The sequence below is a fragment of the Dreissena polymorpha genome, chromosome 3, assembly GCF_020536995.1.
Source record: "Dreissena polymorpha isolate Duluth1 chromosome 3, UMN_Dpol_1.0, whole genome shotgun sequence".
NCBI lineage: Eukaryota > Metazoa > Mollusca > Bivalvia > Myida > Dreissenidae > Dreissena > Dreissena polymorpha.
Genome location: NC_068357.1, coordinates 116,341,709 through 116,361,937, shown reverse-complemented (window position 1 = coordinate 116,361,937; position 20,229 = coordinate 116,341,709). Strand labels below are relative to the sequence as shown.

The 20,229-nt window shown below is 34.5% G+C and overlaps 1 protein-coding gene across 2 annotated transcripts in view; it reads right to left on the bottom strand.

The window, feature by feature from the left end:
- The window catches only part of LOC127871140 (uncharacterized), a 210,633-nt gene that overhangs the window by 106,437 nt on the left and 83,967 nt on the right, over positions 1 to 20,229 (bottom strand). The gene's annotated exons all lie outside the window — the stretch shown is intronic.

Here is a 20,229-nt window from a genome sequence, read left to right as displayed (position 1 = left end):
GTGCGTCGTCCCTAATTTTGAAGAGGAGACCAGCTTTGGACTCTTTTAGGGGTCTTACTCTCTCAGAGCCTAGCAGTTTGATAAAGGCTTCCCCTATTGCCTTAGCCTTTTCTCGCGGGAAGATCACCGCGACAGTGGTAAGGCAAAAGGTAAGCCATATTGCCGGGGCATGTTTATGGGTTTGGGAGCATGATGGCCCGTTGGCAGGGGGAGTAGTCTGCTTCGTGGTCGATGGGGTTTTGGTCATATTGTCATTAATTGTCTGGGGAGTCACGGTTACAGGGACGACTGGGGTTATTGAGGTGTCATCGGTAATACGCGTCGCTGAATACGGAGCGCCAGACTCGGAGTCAATTGAGATGTCCCCGGGGCGGAACATTGCGCGCTTGATTTTAGGGGTTTCCGTCATTTAGGTTTCCTTACTGGAGAACGACCTCTTCATTCTCCTGAGAACTTTCTTAAATGGCCCGGACATAGTAATGATAGGAAGTGCGGTAAGGTTTGATTTAGAATAATACGTGTACGGTAGTCGTTTTTCTTAAGTTTATCTTAATTATTATTTCCCTTGTAAAATCTCAGTCTTGTTTTCCTTAAGCTGTTTGTATGTAATGGAAAGAAGCAATTGGGTACTTATGTTTGCGATTTCGCCGCTCGCGCAGTGTTTGGATTTAAGTTGATTGAGGGAAATTCTTTGTTCTTTACTTGCGAGTAGTTAATTATCTATCAATTATTTGCGGTTCGATAGGGACTTCGCGAGTAGTCTAATAGGTCTTAATTGAGAACTAAATAGGGCCCTTTTGATCTGTTACTTAGTACAGCGGTATTTAGTAGTAAACAGATGGTCCCTGTTTTCGCGTTCTAGTTAGTTTATTTTCAGTTATTAGCGGTTTGATGAATGATTCGCGAGTAGTCGAATAGTAAATGGTATCTACTTCTAATTGGTCTTAGCCTAATAGGGGTCTTTGGGCGCTTAATTGGTAGTCCGATAATTGGTAGTAAACAGAGGGTCCCTGTTTTCGCGACAATTGCAAATTGCAAGTGCTAATTGTTACGCGATCTCTAATCTTAATGAGCGTAGGTTTTTATACTGTAAAGGGTCTTTTTGCATTACACTTAAAGCGATTATTCTGTATCTTATTTTCTTATCAAATAGCTTTTCTTGGAAAAATATTGTATGTTGATTAACTGAATACAATATTGAATTGATATAAAACCATGTATTATACTGTTTTCTTTTGTTTAAACTTTAAAAGCACACTCTAATGAAAAACTATTGAAATTGGCGTTATTATCTTTTAAATGTTAAATTGGCTAGATTCTTTTAGAAAAGGTTGGCGTACTACGCTATAGACTTACTACTTTTCCGTAGCCCTTCTTTTTCCCTGATTCTACATATTTTATCCACACAATTATCACTTAAATATCACCTTTCCTTCTAACACTGGAGCACTTGCTTTTAAATTAAACACTTAGATTTACATGTAATTATATCCCATTAATTAATTAGATAATTTTCCTTCTTGCACTGAAGCACTTTAACGCTAATTACGTTTTTATTTAACTCCACTATTCGCCTTCAAATAGAAGATCTTATTAGACCCTAAATTTGATTTATTATTTCCAAATTAATTTGACTATTAATCCAATTTTATTATTTAATCCAATATTTCCAAGATAATCCGCTTAATTTCACGACCTAACCTAACGCAACGAAAATGCCGAGGTGCGAAGAATACCTCCGAACACCGCGAGATGAGCGACACGAATGAACGGGTGTATTTGGTGGAAGGATATGTCTAACGCCTCTAGGCGGAAGATATTACACCGAAAATATAGTTAGGGTTACACACCATTAAATTTGCACTAAATTAACTGATAATAAGGATATAGAAGGACCAATATCTCTGAGGAGTAATACAATAGAATATTTGTTTCTGTTATTGTTAAACATTAGTTGTCATTACATACAAAATATTCAAATGTTAATTAAATGATTAGAAAGCCAATTAGTTGTTTCTTGAAGTGTTAAATTGCATTAATTACCGGTACAACATTGCGGATGTTCTGCAGGGCAACAAACTTTGAGATTTAATCCATCCATCCATCTTCGGTGTAATATAAGAAAAGTAAACTCCACTTAGATCCCCCCCCCAAAAAAAACAAAAAAAACAACAACATTGTAGTGACAAGCCAGGCAGTCACAAACTGTATACAGACAAAAGCCATATGACCCTCAGTGGGGTTTACTATTACCAGTATTGAGACACCTAAAGGGTTTCGCAGGATGGAATAAGTGGAGAGCTTGATTGAATTTGAAAAAACAATTCTTTCTGTGCATTTGATTTTTGTATTTTAGCCTGGGCAACTTTATTCCAGTTGTTTTTATTCTGGCCAGACCGATACTCTTTAGCTGGGCAACCCCCAGTGAAATCCCTTAATTTATTTCATGTTTTCTTCGTTTTTTCTACAAGGCCACTGATGCTGTAACTGGAACCTGAAAGATTAACATGCAGTTCAATGATGATAGGTGATAAAAAACATCAACATTCCCCCCCCCCCAACACACACACACATCAGAAAGAAATATGATATCTACATATCTCTAATGCGTGTAGTCGGACGGACGCTAGCCCAAGTCGGTTATGAAATTGGCTACCAAGTTGTTTTCCTTAGCGCCAATGTAGATAGTAATATATTTATTGTAATTTCATTACACAAAATGAGGAACAGCATACAATTGGTGAAGTCATCCAATGCACTAATGTTTACAATTCATAAGTATATAGTATAACCAAAGTATATACTTAAGTATATTTATAACCAAATGCTCTATTTTCCAAAATTACACGTGAAATGTGCCCTTTTGGGGGGAGCTCCCCTCTATTTTGAAAAGCTGGCTGGAGCACTGCATGTCACTACATACCAAATTTGGTAGCCCTATGCCATATGGTTATGGACAAGGATATTTTTTAAGTTTTCACAAAAAAAGGCCTTATATAAGCATATGTTCAATTTTATGACCCTCAGGACAGGGCAGGGTCAAGCTTGACCACAGGGGCATATTTTGAACAAACTTGGTAGAGGACTATAAGAGGCCACTACATACCAAATGTGGTAGCCCTAGGCTCAATGGTTATGGACGAAAAGATTTGTAAAGATTTCACAAAATAGACCCTATATAAGCATAATTATGTTCAACTTTGTGACCCCCGGGGCAGGGTCAAATTTGACCCCAGGGGCATAATTTGAACACATTTGGTAGAGGACTATTAGATGTCTCTACATACCAAATTTGATAGCCCTAGGCCGAATGGTTATGGACGATAAGATTTTGAAAGTTTTCACAAAATAGGCTTTATATAAGCAAATTTTCAATTTTGTGACCCCCGGGGCAGGGTCAAATTTGACCCCAGTGGCATAATTTGTACAAATTTGAAACAGGTTCACGCAAGGGACATTCCTGAGAAATTTCATCAGAATTGGACCAGTAGTTTAGGAGAAGAAGATGTTTAAAGGAAAAGTTAACGCACGGACGGACGTAGCACGACAGACACAGGACCATGACATAAGCCCCGCTGGCTTTTGGCCAGTGGAGCTAAAAAGATATTTGGCGTATATCCTGATTTTGTAATATAGTACGAAAAATAGCGTTTTTTATTTGATTCTGTATTAGAAACAAAGAAGAACCCTTTTGTTTTCAAAGTAAAAGTTTTATAATTATGATAAATTGCCAGGACATAATTATGGGCCTTTGTTTTTGACACCTGATATATTGTGAAGCTAAAAATGGTGCCCTAATACGAATGATACATGACATGAAGTAAAACAAAACAAAATTACTGCGTGTGTGTGAGATAGAGAAAATTATAAAAAAACAATGAAAATTTTATTTGCATATTAAATACAACACACTTTGACAACAAAAAGTATTGTTTGTATAATCAATATGAACATAATCTAAGTTGCTGCTAATATGGGATCCCCACCAGGATTTGAACCTGGATTTCCTCTCCATATAGAAAGGTGTGTTTGCTTACACTATAAGGATGTTCCAATTAACAGCAATAATATTGGTTACAATTATTTTTGTCAACTATATTAATTGTTTAATTAGGTCTTGACACAAAATGTGTAAAAACATGTTTTAAGCTTTTTAAAAACAATTTATTCTCCATCAATTTTTTAAGGCAACTGTCTCATTGATAATGACATGTATCAAAAGGGCTCGCCTTTAAAGGGGCCTTTTTACAGATTTTGGCATATTTTGAAGTTTGTCATTAAATGCTTTATATTTATAAATGTAAACATTGGATCTTAAAAGCTCCAGTAAAAATTCAAGAATAAAATTTAAAAAAGTAGCCCGTACCAGGGCTCGAACCAGTGACCCCCGGAGTCCTGGAGTTAGTCTGAAGTAAAAACGCATTAGCCCTCTCGGCTATTCCGCCTAGTATACACAATTTAAGTATTTTATACTTTATATAAGCAATCTTCGTAGTTTCGTAAATTTAAACGACAACAACAGAACTCTCCAAATTATTCAATCGTTTCGTGTTGCAACGCTTTATAATTTTTAGGTTTTCAAATCGTGAAAAGATACATATAATGGCTATATTGGACTATGGTAAATGTTCAGTAATACTGTTTCCTCACAAAGATCATAACTAAAACGAAAATTTGCGAATCTGAAACAACTTTTTTCAATTTTGTCAATTTACCAAACCGTGAAAAGATCCCTTTTAAGCTGCTCTGGATCAGGAACTCATGTTTTTCCACCAGCACTGAACCTGAAATCAGAAATAGATTATTTAAAACCATTTTTTTTTCGTTATAGAAACAATTAAATGCCTTTTTTATTTCAATAGATTATTGATCCCCATAAAAAACTGGACACATAACCCAGCAACTTGTTGAAAATGTGTTTGCTTATTTACATCTGTGAGTACATGTATTGGTACATGTGACAGTGAAGCGGTAAGAAACTGCAACAACTAAATCGAAACAAATATTCAAATAACTGTTTATGTATGAGTTCTACAATGGTATGTTTCTTATACTAGCAATTAAGTAGCAAAGTAATGAGAATAACTAAATATGACATTTTGGATTACACAAACTATTAAGATATATATAATGTTCAATGAACTTTATATACAAACAGGGCCGAGTTGCAACATTTTACAAGATAAAACATTTGATTACTTGTACGGTAAGATATAACACTTTTTAATTGATGTAACATGCATCAAAATAATCCCAAATAGTTTAAACATAAAACACATAAATATTAATTGACTAGATAGTAGATTGACATGAACAGACAGTAAAATAGAGTTTTGGAATGGTCATGTTCATCAGATCATGTACAAAATTGGGACAATCATAGCTCTACACAGTTTCCAACTAGTATTTTCAATTTAAAAGAAACAGATAAAAAAAAAAGATGTACACAGAACATATGCTTGGAAAGTTCTGGGATTATTTCATCAAAATTTCTTCAAGAAAGTAAAATGTACTGAAAAGTTTAGCTTAATAAAAAAAAATACTTAACAATAATGTTACAGATATTCACATATAAACATTGTTACTGAACTCAACAGAAAACACTTGAAAAGTTTCAATGACTTGTTGTTGAAAAAAAGGGGTGCTTGTTGGACTGGTTACAACACAATTATATGACGCGATAATTTGCTCAGAAAATGTCCATAATCAAGAATTAGGTAAACATTGTGGGCAGTCAATCGTTTGGCATATGGGTGTTTGAACTAAATTGCATCCGATAAACAAAATGGCAAAAGCTATTGATGTTATGTACATTGAAGACCCGCAGAACTAGATATACAGTAATAAGCGCTTGGTGAAAGCTACAATTAATTATCAGGGGTTTTTCAGCACTGTCTGCGCCTCCGGAAAACGGAGGCATTCCCAATGCAAACGGACCTAATCCCAAACCAAAATTATAACAAAAATTCCCATTTTCCAAAAAAAAAAAAAAAAATCTTTTTTTTTTAAGTGTTTATGACATATGATTATTAGATTATAAGTGTTCCTACTCGTCCAGCTGATGTGTATCATACCACCAAGCATTGCTGTGGTTGAGTGAGGATTCAGCACCATGAACCTGCTGTGCTCCCCATTTCACAGCACATTCACACAAACCAAACTGACTCATCTGATGCTTACCTGCATTAAATGTCAAAATAACAAAAACAAATTATTTGTTAAACCTCTGATTTATTAAAGTTATTTAAGCATGATAAATTCACGGTCCATAAATTCACAATGTTTTCCCAAAATGAGCTGTTTCATCGAAGCAAAAATTCCCAAAATGGACAATTTTGTCGATAAAAAATTCCCAATTTGGTCAGACTCATTTTCCCAAAATAGGCAGAAAACCCCCTGATTATGCTCACCATCTTGAAATAAAAAGATCTTCAGCAATCGTCAATTCTTTCTTGGGTCTGATGCGCAATACACAACTGATAGATTATTATGCCACTTGAAGCGATTAATAGTAGTAACACATTTAATTAATATATCGGTGAATCTTGCAATAGACAAACACTAGTATGATTTATTATATTTTTTGACTTGATACATTGACATGTATAACTATGCTGTTTACAAATTTATATAAGAGTGGGTCTCACTAAACACTGCAAAGACACTCACAGTCTAGCAAAGGCTACAAAGACAAGTAAAGTCAAATCAAAACACAAATAAGTTAACCAGTGCAGTGCATCTTTGATTCAATAAATTTAAAACTATTAGGGGAATATATTTAGGAGGAACAAAGATTTTTACATCAATAACTGTTTTTATTTGGTCTACATTAGTATTGATATAATTCCAGACAAGTTACATGTATAACAAAGGCAATCCAAGAGTTACAGCCTGACTTTGTGTACCTTTGCTACACTGTGTGTGTGTGTTTTTGTAGTGTTTAGTGTGACCGTTACGGCATGTAAACAATAGCTTCTTTTAATTTTAGAGACATGTGATTAATGCTATAATGCTTCTTAAACTAAGGGAAAACGTTTCGGTGTAATGTTTAGAGAATGTTTTTAATTTATTGTAATTTACATGTACATGTTCTTTACAATATATTCATATTTCTGTTCAAATGATATGCAACCATTGTTTACAGTGATTTTTGTATTATGAGCTAATTTACAATTCGGATTCATTCATTTGGGACCTACTGGTAGGAATTTTTATATGAATTTGACTGGTCATGATTAAAGGTAAACTAAGGTCAAAAGTGACGTTAAACTGCTACGCCGAAAAAAAGAAAGAAAGTCTTCCTTAACTGGGCTCAATCCACTGACCCTTGGAGTAAAAGTCAAGCGCTTAAACCAATGGGCCATCAGTGCTCCCATAGTCAGTGGTTTATTTTTATACTTTATATAAGCATTCCTTAAAATATCACACAATCAAACAATAACAAAAGAACGCTCCAAGTTATTTGTGCCATTAAATGCTATATTGATAAATGTAAACATTGGATCTAAAAAGCTCCAATAAAAAAAAACAAGAATAAAATAAAATAAAATAAAAAGGTAACCCTCAACTTGGCTAGAACCATTGACCCCTGGAGTAAATAAAAGTCTACCACTTAGACCACTCGGCCTTCCATGCGTATACACTGAGTGATGTATTTTATACTTTATGTAAGCAATCCTCGTAGTGCCACAAAATATAACAAAAACAGTCGATTTAAAGGTGCCAGTTAAAAATCAAGAATAGAATTAAAATAAGGAAAAAAAGGGGTGTCAGACAATTCACCCCCAAGACAATTCACCCCTTGGACAATTCACCCCCAGAATTTGATTTCCTTAGACAATTCACCCCCAAAGACAATTCACCCCCAAGACATTTCGCCCCCATATTTTTTTATATGAGATTTCATTGTCATTTGCTTTTGTCATATTTGAAAATAAGTTGTGAGCATATGTTTTGGGTTTATAATTTTGATTTTGCAGCACAATTTGAAAATAATAAATATAGTATGTAAATGAAAGATGACATTGTGATTTTTGTCAAATGTAATTCAACCAATGTATTTTTCAATAAACTGTGTTACAACATATACAATTAAAATAAATTAAGTATTTTGTATAATATTTATGCATTTGTTTAAAATAATATTATTAGGTTACTATTTTATTATTAGCACTTTTTCAAATAATGAAGTTGCTTCATTAGTTTCATTGAATTCTTAGAATTTTACGTTATCACAATTACTTATTTATTCATGTTAGATAGGATAATTAATTTAATAAAATACAATGGTTCAATTTATAAGAAAGCCTTTATTAAAGAAAGGAAATCTAATCTGGTTGGGAGCGTGCCATTAATGGGTATTACAATCAAGCATTCACACCCCTGATGAGGCTTTATCAAAGTGTCAAAACAGATTAATCAAAGTGTCAAAACAGATAAACAAAGACTTCAGTTACACACATTGGCAAATAATTATGTAGGGCTGGGCAATTCTAATACCTGGTAATACCTGTATTAAAAAAATGCCATTTTTGTTCACCTGATATTTTTATTATTATTTTTATTTAAAGGGGCCTTTTGGTTTTGGTAAATTGACAAAATTGAAAAATGTTCTGAAATGTATTTTTTACAAAAATTGTACTCAATTCAAGTCCACTTCAATCATACAGTATCTTAACTCATTCCATACTACAGCCTTATCTACGTCTCTGCTCTAAGCAACCCCTATCAGTAATAGCCTTATCTCTACCACTAGAAGTACCCTCATCAGCTCTGAATGCTTGACAGATTATATGTTTATTGTTACCTTTAGTGGTGTGAAAAAGGTTGTTTTTAGGTGTTGTTACTTTGTAGAGTGATTATGTGACAAATATTTTATAATTAAATTTCCAATTTAAAAATAAATATAGTAATATTATGAAAATTTCGAAATCTTGCATAACTTATTAAATAAAAAACATTGGATTATTTCCAAATAATCTATCCAATACCATTATTACTTATTTATACACTTTTCACAAATAAAAACTGTTTTAATTAATTAAAACATTATTAAATAAGACAAAAACACATAATAAATTATTTAATGTCATAAAAACAATAATAAGATATTGTTAATAATTAAAACAAACATCAATAGATGAAAAGCACACTTATGTTTCAATTGCAAGTAATTTTATGGAAAAAAAGAAAGACATTCTGAGAAAATCTTTATATGCTTTTATTAGATCTTTATAAAAAAATAAATAGAATACAAATAACTATCCTTAGAAAACAGTTATTCGTAATTACTAAATCCTAAACAAACAGAAAAAGAAAATAATAATAATATATATCTAGGGGTGAATTGTCCAGGGAGCAGGGGTGAATTGTCTAGGGGGTGAATTGTCTTCTGGGGTGAATTGTCTTGGGGGTGAATTGTCTCGCTTCCAAAAAAGGTAGCCCTCATCAGGGCTAGAACCACTGACCCCTAGAGTCCTGGATTTAAAGTCTACCATTTAAACGACTCAAACATCTGTGCTTATTGAATGAAAGATGTATTTTATACTATATGAGCAATCTTCATAGCTTCAAAAAATATAACGACAACAACAGATTTCTCCAAATTATTCAATTGTTTCGCATTGCAACGCTTTATAATTTTCAGGCTTTTCAATCGTCAAAAGATGAATATAATGGCTATTTTAGAGCATGGTAAATGTTCAGTATTACTGTTTCCTTGCAAATATCATAACTAAAACCAAAATATGCGAATCTGAAACATTGTTTTTAAATTTTCTCAATTTACCAAAATGTGAAAAGGCCGCTTTAAAATTATCTCAACGTCATAGTCCAAATAATTAGACGTAATCTACCGATGTATACATGTATCGACCTCATATTTATAGGATAGCTGAAATTATTCGCGTTCAGAATAAATCTGAGCCAAGAGTCTGCCAAAGCAGAAATCATCGAAAGAGTCTATGCCATGGCGGCAATTTGACTACATGTATCGAGATAGTTATTGATAATTAATGCTATAGCCTAGGAGTACTCAATGTCAATACTGGAAACTTTACAATTAAACAAGTTTGTAATTATGTTGTGGAAATTCACAGATCTACACATATTATTATTTAAAGAATGTAATCTTGAAACAGACGAGCTACAAACAACACATTTTAATGCCTCTTCTTTACGTCAGGTTTGAAGATTACAATATACTAAATAAATTCATGTAGTGCTGGGTTTACTAACGCCTCGCCCCCTTAACGACTCGCCCCATAACGACTCGCCCCACTTTTTATAACGACTCGCCCCACTTTTATAACGACTCGTCCCACATGTATAACGACTCGCCCCACATAGATAACGACTCGCCCCATCATTACTTATATGGTAGGATTTTTATTTAATTTCGATTTTATTGTGTTTTTAGTCGGTAAAAACTGGTGGGGTATTGAAAAAATATCTTAAGATTTGGCAAATTAGAAGTTTGATGAAATTTGTTAAAATGCTTTACTTTAACTTTCACCTTTTTCAGGAACTTTCAACAGAAACTGGAATACTGCATCGCATCCTGCATGATATGTTCAAGATTTCTACACCTGGAATTTTATCAACTCTTGCAATTAATATTATGCGTTACCACTGTAACATAACTATGTTTTTGCGTATATAATATATAACGACTCGCCCCATCATTTTTATTGTTACATTTTTAGCATCTATGTTAAATGTAAACAGTACAGATGAATAGAAGAGAAATATATAAGAAAAACTTATTTTTGTGTTGATGGTTTATTAGATACTTATGTACTTATATACAACAACAACAACAACTTATACAAATAGAAATTTACGCAGTGTGTATAATAATATCAATACATTGAATTAATAAGAAAAGTTTACAAAAAGACAGTAATACATCAGTAATCAATATAATTATATCTTAATATTATCAACATTGAATTTATGAAAATGATTTGATTCAAACGTTTTATTCATAACAAATTTAAACCCTATTTACACAAACAACAACAACAACAGCAACAACAACTATGTACACAGGTCCGTACATGGCTGAACACAAGTCCAGCAGCTGACTAGTTGTGATGGAACGCTCGTTGTATCTCTTCCACACTCCCCAGAGCTTCCACTGTACCTGAAGTGTCTGTTTATTCTGATGTCTCCTCAACTTTTCCTCTCTCACTAACCGCACATGTGTATTCAGCAGCTTCGCCTCTTCACACAACAGTTGAACCAACAAGAATACGCACCAACTATCAATAGGCCACAGTGGGTTTGTCATCCACGTCCGTTCTAGGTAGTTAAAGTATCTGTCCGTCGCGTCAGTGTCCGATTTCGTCCGTAATGTGTCGAAAGCAGGTCGAATTTTCTCCACGGGTAGTAGCGACAGTGCAAATGACTTTCTTAGGAGTGCAAGTGCTCTTTGTAGGTATTCTTCATCTATCTATTAAAAGACAATAAATGGTATAATAATACATGTTTATGATACTATCAAATCATAACATATATAAAGAAATCAGTAAATAACAATCAACAATTACTTTGATCCCTGAACTTATATACTTAAATATTTATAAACTGTATAACGTATTTGTTTCAAAGTTTGTTCATATATATATTATATATATAGGTAAACAGTGCTGCGCTGCAAAATATACAGAGTACAAATTTTATTCAATCTCTGATATACATATACTATAATATAAGCATAGATAACAAGAGAAAAACATTTTTATACACTTTTGTATATATTAGTAAACAATGCTGCGCTGCAAATACAGAGTGCAAAGTTGACACACGAATATACTACAACGCAAAAAATAATTTATCTTCGATTGTACGTTTTAGAAGTACTTACCAGTGTTACCACATTTTATGTGATGCCACCGTGAACAGTTGTCACATGTCACCGCTCTGGAGTTTTGGTACACCCGTCGTAGACAAAACAAACAAGGAGGCGCAGGCATGGTGTTACTCGAATTATCAATTTAAAATAATGCTATACTATTATAATGTATACATCTTTAAATACTAAACTCCGCAGTGGCACGTATTACTCAATTAAAGTTATAACCATTAAAGTAATCAAACAAATCGTGGAATTAATTGATTTATCACAAATGGATTCTTGTTTATTTGAAACCATTGCAAATTTTCCGCAATAATTGTTCACACCTACAAATTAAACGAACCGCCATTTAATTAGCATTTAATGTTCATTTGAAACCATTTAAAACTTTCCGCGCTAATTGTTCACACCAAAATTTAAAAGAAACGCCATTTGATTAGCATTTTAAAGTAAAGTTTGTGTGAAAAACACAAATGGACTGATACGCATTTTTATAATATGAAAAAAAGATTTTTAAAACGTGTGTTGTGTATTCAGATCAACAGGTAATACATAGGTAGATTTAAGATTATAATGGTAATTTTAAAATTATAAATAAAAAATTATCCTACAGATGAATTGTGTCCGTACAATTTGTGCACAAAATAAATTTCGGCAAAGACCTTTTTTCATTTTTCTTACCTTTCAATACCAGTATATATGAAAATATCTTTAACACGAAGCAAGGTATTCACGCTTTCGCGATTATGACACGTGTATTGTTGATTGTCATCACCCGCCCGCTGTAATGTACCTGTCAATTATGTTGTTAATTCATCGGTCTCCTTTATAACGATAATCCCTAAATTCTTGAGTAATTTAACCTGGGAATCTTTATTGTCGATATAATCTTAGCCTTTGCTTCTTTTTATAAATATAAAGGAAAGTATGACATGAATGTGCCGATATCCAATAGTCTTGCTTTATGATAATATTGTCACTAACAAAGATGTAAAAAAAAACATCATAAAATAAAAATTATTACTTTCCAGAATATGCCTGCAATAGACGTATATAAGGTCAGGTATAAGGCAAAAAACCGCTGAACGATGGTTATCAAACAATGCCGAACCTTAAATTCATATTATGAATTGATTTCATTTATATTACCATATATACTATAACATTTTATTTTGATAGGGCGAGTCGTTATATATGTGGGGAGAGTCGTTATACATGTGGGGCGAGTCGTTATAAAAAGTGGGGCGAGTCGTTATGGGGCGAGATGTTAAGGGGGCGAGTCGTTACATTACCGTAGTGCTGTACTCTCTAAAAAATATCATAGTTGATTCGAAGGCACGTTGTACAATTTAAACTATTGTTCTGGCTTTATCTTTTGGAGAAAGTAGTAGGGCATGAATATGTGCTCACTACTAAATCCCTGAAATGTGATAACTTAGAGACTTAAGTAAAATATTGCTCTGAAAAAGGTTACATTCCACTATACAACGGCCGGAAAAAAGTTGCAAAAACAGTCGATTTTGACTTTTGACAAGTTCATTCTTGGATCGTACATGACAAATCTTTTTTATTGCACAAATCGACTCCGCTTAGAATGGCCTTTAAGAAAAGGTATGGGTATAGGGGTCTCTATGTGCAAAATGTTGCATTTATTTTCGCTTAAAGATGTCGCTTTTACATTGAATTATGTAGGGAAACTATTTAGTATATTGTAACCTGAAACCGTGGGGCCGCCAACTTGTTTTCAAAAGTAGTTCCAAATCCAATATGACGGCCGCCTTCGTACATCAGAGAGCCGGTTTTGTGTCGCCCACTGTCCGAAGTGTTCATATTGATATAACAACAACCTCCGAGCAAAGATTTTACTGGCTCGATCGAAACTTGATAAATCGACTGCTAGTATGCCCGTATTCCTATAAATATGAGGTCGATATACATCGGTAGATTACGTCTTATCATTTGGACAAGTATGTCCGGAATCCTCCGCAAGAGATGCCTCGTTTCTCTACGGTGATTCGTCTTTTGTTATGAGGCTGTTTACGACGCTGGTTGAACTAGCGCGAAATTTTCTGCCGTAATTTTGTTATAAAGGGAACTATCAACAATCATTTGGTGTGCATTTTGATCTGTTATCCAAAATATTTACTTTTCCAACATCATTTTGCCGCGTTCTTGACCACTATTGAAAAATAATTTACAGTTTACACAAAACGATCCAAATCGAAAGTGAAACTGGATTCATTACATTTCGAGATGTGAATACTAATATTTGCCGAGTTTGAGAAAGAGAATCGAACGTAGTTATGCAATATAGACAATAATTGCTGATTGTAGTACTGCCTAAAAGACCTTTGATGACAGGTCATGTCTTAAATTATATTAATCAGGGGACCTATATACTGTATATAAAACGTTTTTATAGGTCCATGTTTTTTATCAAAATAATGACTGTGTTGATTATTAATACTATTATAAATGACGTATTCGGTGTATTTATTTGTAAATACCATGATATTTCTAAATAGTTCTAGATTTTCATAAATGAAAAATTTATTTATTAGTTAAACTATATTTCTTATTATTATTATCAGTAGTAGTAGCATGTCTACCCGGCCCTCGTAATGAATATATACGTACGAATTTCGGAAGTGAATACATACCATACAAAAACGTTATATGTCAATCTAAAGCTAAATGTGTATTATTGGACATACAAACGAAAATTGCATTTAAATCTGATAAGTTTTGACAAAATACTGGCTATATTTAGTTCCCTGCAGTAATCTGTAGCATGTACAATGGCTCTCATAATATCGGCCCTTCTGTTTGATGCTAAGGTTTGTTACTATTCGCATATGCTTATTCAAAAAATAGTATATTAGTGGAAAAACGAAACTCTTAAAAATATTTACAAAAATAAATATCGGCTGAGATTGAAAGTGGGCCATGTGAGCTCAAAACAAGGTCAAATAAAAACATATTTACACTCTTGAAATCACCTTTTTGGTCCAATCTGTATGAATAAGCTCGCACTTTCTCAGAATAGTCTAGTTCATTTGGATCTCGGGTGAGCGCCTTAGAGCCCATGGTCCTGTTGCTTAATTAGGTAACGACAACTCAGCGTGGAGACTGAAATAACAAATCAACGAAGTAAGGTAAGGATAATCGTTGCACATTTTGAGGTGCTAAATTATATAGTGAACAACACATAATTCATATGGCTATGTCCATTGGAAGACCAACAATAGTTCGTCGAAGGGAAATATCAAGTATTAACTACATTTATAAATTTTACAATAAATTCTTAATGCTCGGAATGATATTACATTATTTTCAGATTATTATCCTTTACAAACAGGCCATGACTTTTCCATTAAAGCTCAGTAAACAAGTTTTAGACCAATCGACATATATCTGTCAACAATTGGCTCTAGATTATATAAGCATTTCAGGATTTAAAACACCTTGTCATAAAAAAAATCAAAGCGCTGAAGGCACTGAAGTGTTCGCTATTGCATAATCTTAGACGCACTTCGGTTTTCAAAATTATGTTATAGCTTTTTATATCGCAAGTTTGAAATGAACACAACCCATTCAAATTTATGAAGAGTGTGCTTTAAAGCACAGGTCGAGATGTGTTTGCACTGTTTATCCTCATATTTATGTTAAAGAGGTAACTTAGACAAAATAACAAAAAATGTCTCTTTTTTCACAATTGGTTGCTGCACTGGCAACCATCTTTAGAATTGTGTTTCCTTGCTAAAAAAATAACAAGCCTATAATCATGTACATGTTGTGTTATGTGTATCTAATACTGTTCTATTTTCTTTAAATTATTGAGCAACAATGTTGCCAACATGACAGACTTTCAATGCAGCATTAAAGGGGCCGTCCAACAGATTTTAGCATGTATTGAAGCTTGTCATTTAAAGCTTTAAATGCTTTATATTGATAAATTTAAACATTTGAACTATAAATCTCCAGTAAAAAACAAGAATACAATTTAAAAAAGGGAAAAAAGTAACCCTCAACAGGGTTCGAACCACTGACCCCTGGATTCCTGGAGTAAAAAGCCTCCCTCCTATACCACTCGACCATCTAAGCTCACATTTAGAGCGGATGTATTGTTTAGCTATATAAGCAATCCTCCTAGTTTCCCAAAATATCGAATCGTGTCGATACGACGCTTTATCTGTTGGACGGCCAATTTAAGCCCCGTTTACCCTGAAAGCAGCCAATATGTACAGATTTCAATGATAAACTGGCAAATGTTCGGAATCCGGATAGGTCAAGTTGAGTGTCGCGTGTCGACCTTCGAGGTCGACACACGACATTCAAGCGACATTCTCTCGACGCGCGACAAATCAGTCGACAGTCAATATTTGAGTGTCGCATATCGCGCTGGGTTTTATAAAAAAATATCGCAGAAAATCTTGACTGTCGACTGATTTGTCGCGCGTCGTATTGAGCGTCGAGAGAATGTCGCTTGAATGTCGTGCGTCGCCCTCGAAGGTCGACACTCGACACTCAACTTGGCACTATCCGGATTCCGTACAAATGTCATCGCACAAGCTGTTATAAACACTAGACTGGTCTATATCGTTGAACAAGCTCTTAAACCTTATATACATGCTGTCTGCTTATATACATGCTGTCTGCTACAGTGTAAACAGGCATAGCTGCAGTTGTCGTTCCTAGTAGCGTAGTTAAAGCATACTGATTATCAAAGCTGCCTCTCTACTTTTGCGTGAGCTAACGCTCATACTAATAAAACACTTCATTCAATGTACGTTTTCACCCCCGGAAACCCGATATGCTGTGAGAAGTTGGATGTGCTAGGAGAAATTGCCGATAGATTTCGATGAATTTCGGTAGGGTAAGTAAATCCAGTTCTATAATTGTTTAAAGGCATTTTTGAATTAAAATATATTTTGGTGTATGCAAAGGAGGTATTATCATGTATGTTAGAAAAATCCTGGTTATTAATATTCAGGATTTATTGAAATATGGCTATTTAAAGTCGACGATACAGGGATTTGTCCCATATTTAGCACTTTATTTACAATTTTCTTTAAAGGTATGCCAGTGAAAAAGTTTTTGCACCGACAATTATATTAACCAATGTCCCCAAGTAACATATCCGCCAGAGTTTCTTAAAAAAATCGTATTGGTGGAAAGATTCGACTTTACATTCAACATGTTGATGAAAAAAATGATATGACATGGTGCTTTACAAAGATGTCGAGAAATGACATGAGTGCAGTTCATTTATAAACTTAAAAGCTCACAATTACAGCTTATTTATGCCCACTCGGATGCATCATTTTTATTGAACTTTGAGGTTTTATAATTATATCCGTTCTGAAGCTAAGTTAATTTCCAGCTTATTTGTATCTTTTTTAATTGTTTATAATTATTGTAAATGTAAAGCAATTGATTCATACAGGTACGTCCGGTAGGCATTCTAAACATTTATAATAATATTTTCTGCCTTTGGTTCCAATTATGGGTAGACTTTCATAAATTTGAAGTAAATTTGGATATATTATACATGACTTCAAGTTGACAGCTTCGCAAACATCTCCAACAATGCAGGCGTGTAAATGTTTGTTTCTTTTCGTTCTTTTTGGTAATTGATATATGCAAAATGTAAACATTTATTTTCAAAACCCAATCCACGCCTCCTCATATCGGATTTCCGGGGGTGGTTTTATATTATGGAAAAGACAACTGTAAACCTAGATGATAACCGCCGGTAAATATTAATATCTTCTGGTGGTATCATAAACAGACGAGGAAGGTAAATTTTGGCACGATGAAAACGGCTACATTGTACATTGTATAAGTTTCCGCCATGGATCTAATTACACGGCCGCTTATCACTGGCGCCCTCTCTTTTTTACTATGCATTAAGAAATGAGCAACAACTAAAGTATACATTGCAAAAAACAAGGCATTATGATAATGGGTCTGAGGTATAGTGTTGTAGTAGTAGTAGTATTTTGTTTGACCTTGCAGTCAAGGATAACCCATGAAAAGTGCAAGCACTTATTTCCAATGGTGTCCTTTGGTTTTGCTGAAGAGACAGCAAGCAGAAGAGACGGTATTGGGATACAAGGAATCCGGGTGCGATACAATAGCTCTTTGCGAAAAGATCCCTTGGTTCTTTTACGTGCTCAGTGTATAGCACTGATACACGCGAGAATTACCTGGGTTTCATACCAGTTATGAAACACTTAAAAGCATTCCCAGTGCCCCGGCCAGGGATTGAACCGGGGACCTCTGGAATGTTAGACCAGAGTGTTACCACTCGACCACCGCACAACCCGATATTGAAAAAATAATGTTGGTAATTATTGTAGAGAAATCAAACAGGGCCGTTAACAGTAACATTCACTTTTCGTAAATACTGCCTGTGTCTCGTCGCTGAAATGACGAAATGAAATAACGTTACAAATATCCCAAATAAACGCTTTAACGAATGTCAAATTCCAATCATTTTCCACAGTTTATGTTTTCAAACAAGAGGGCCTGAAAGGCCCGAAGTCGCTCACCTGAGATAACAATATATATTATTGGGACAAATCTTCTTACCGAGTTTCATGAAGATCGGAAAATAAATGTGGCCTCTAGAGTGTTAACAAGGTTTTACTATAGCCATATAAGGAAAAATGCCCCGCCCCCTGGCAGCCATGTTTTTCAACCAACTGGCATCATTTTTGAACTCATCCAAGATATTATCGGAATGAATCTTCTGACCAAGTTTCATGAAGATCGGACAGTAAATGTGGCCTCTAGAGTGTTAACAAGACTTTACTATAGCCATATAAGGAAAAATGCCCCGCCCCCTGGCAGCCATGTTTTTCAACCAACTGGCATCATTTTTGAACTCATCCAAGATAGTATTGGAATGAATCTTCTGACCAAGTTTCATGAAGATCGGACAGTAAATGTGGCCTCTAGAGTGTTAACAAGACTTTACTATAGCCATATAAGGAAAAATGCCCCGCGCCTTGGACGCCTTTTTTTTCAAGCAAACATAATTATTTTCGAACTCATCCAAGGTATCATTGAGACTAATCTTCTGACTAAGTTTCATGATGATCGGAAAAATCTCATCCAAGATATTATCGGGATGAATCTTCTGACCAAATTTCATGAAGATTGGACAATAAATGTGGCCTCTAGAGTGTTAACTAGGTTTTACTATAGCCATATATAGCCATATAAGGAAAAATGCCCTGCCCCTGGTGGCCATGTTTTTAAAGCAACCAAAACTATTTCACACTCATCCAAGATACCATTGGTACAAATCTTCTGACCAAGTTTCATGATGATCGGAAAATAAATGTGACCTCTAGAGTGTTAACAAGGTTTTACTAAAGCCATATAAGGAAAATAGCTCCGCCCCTGTGGTGGCCATGCTTTTCAACCAGCCAGCATCATTTTTGAACTCATCCAAGATATCATTGGGATGAATCTTCTGACCGAGTTTCACGAAGATCGGAAAATAAATGTGACCTCTAGAGTGTTAACAAGATTTTACTATAGGCTTATACAGCCATATAAGGAAAAATGCCCCGCCCCTTGGCGGCCATGTTATTCAAGCAAACATAACCATTTTCAAACTCATCCAAGATATCATTAAGACAAATCTTCTGACCAAATTTCATCAAGATTGGACAATAAATGTGGCCTCTAGAGTGTAAACAAGGTTTTACTATAGACATAAGGAAAAATGCCCCGCCCCCTGGCGGCCATGTTTTTCAACCAACCTGCATTATTTTGGAACTCGTCCAAGATATTATTGGGATGAATCTTCTGAACAAGTTTCATTAAGATTGGACAATAAATGTGGCCTCTCGAGTGTTAACAAGATTTTACTATAGCCATATATAGTCATATAAGGAAAAATGCCCCGCCCCTTGGCAGCCATGTTTTTCAAGCAAAGGTTACCATTTTTGAACTCATCAAAGATATCAGTGGGACAAATCTTCTGAGCAAGTTTCATGAAGATTGGAAAATAAATGTGGCCTCTAGAGTGTTAACAAGGTTTTACTATAGCCATATTAGGAAAAATGCCCCGCCCCCTGGCGGCCATGTTTTTCAACCAACTGGCATCATTTTCAAACTCGTCCAAGATATTATTGGGATGAATCTTCTGACCAAGTTTCATGAAGATCAGACAATAAATGTGGCTTCTATAGTGTTAACAAGATTTTACTATAGCCATATAAGGAAAAATGCCCTGCCCCTTGGCAGCCATGTTTTTCAAGCAAACGTAACCATTTTCGAACTCATCCAAGATAATATTAAAACCAATCTTCTGACCAAATTTCATGAAGATTGGACAATAAATGTGGCCTCTAGAG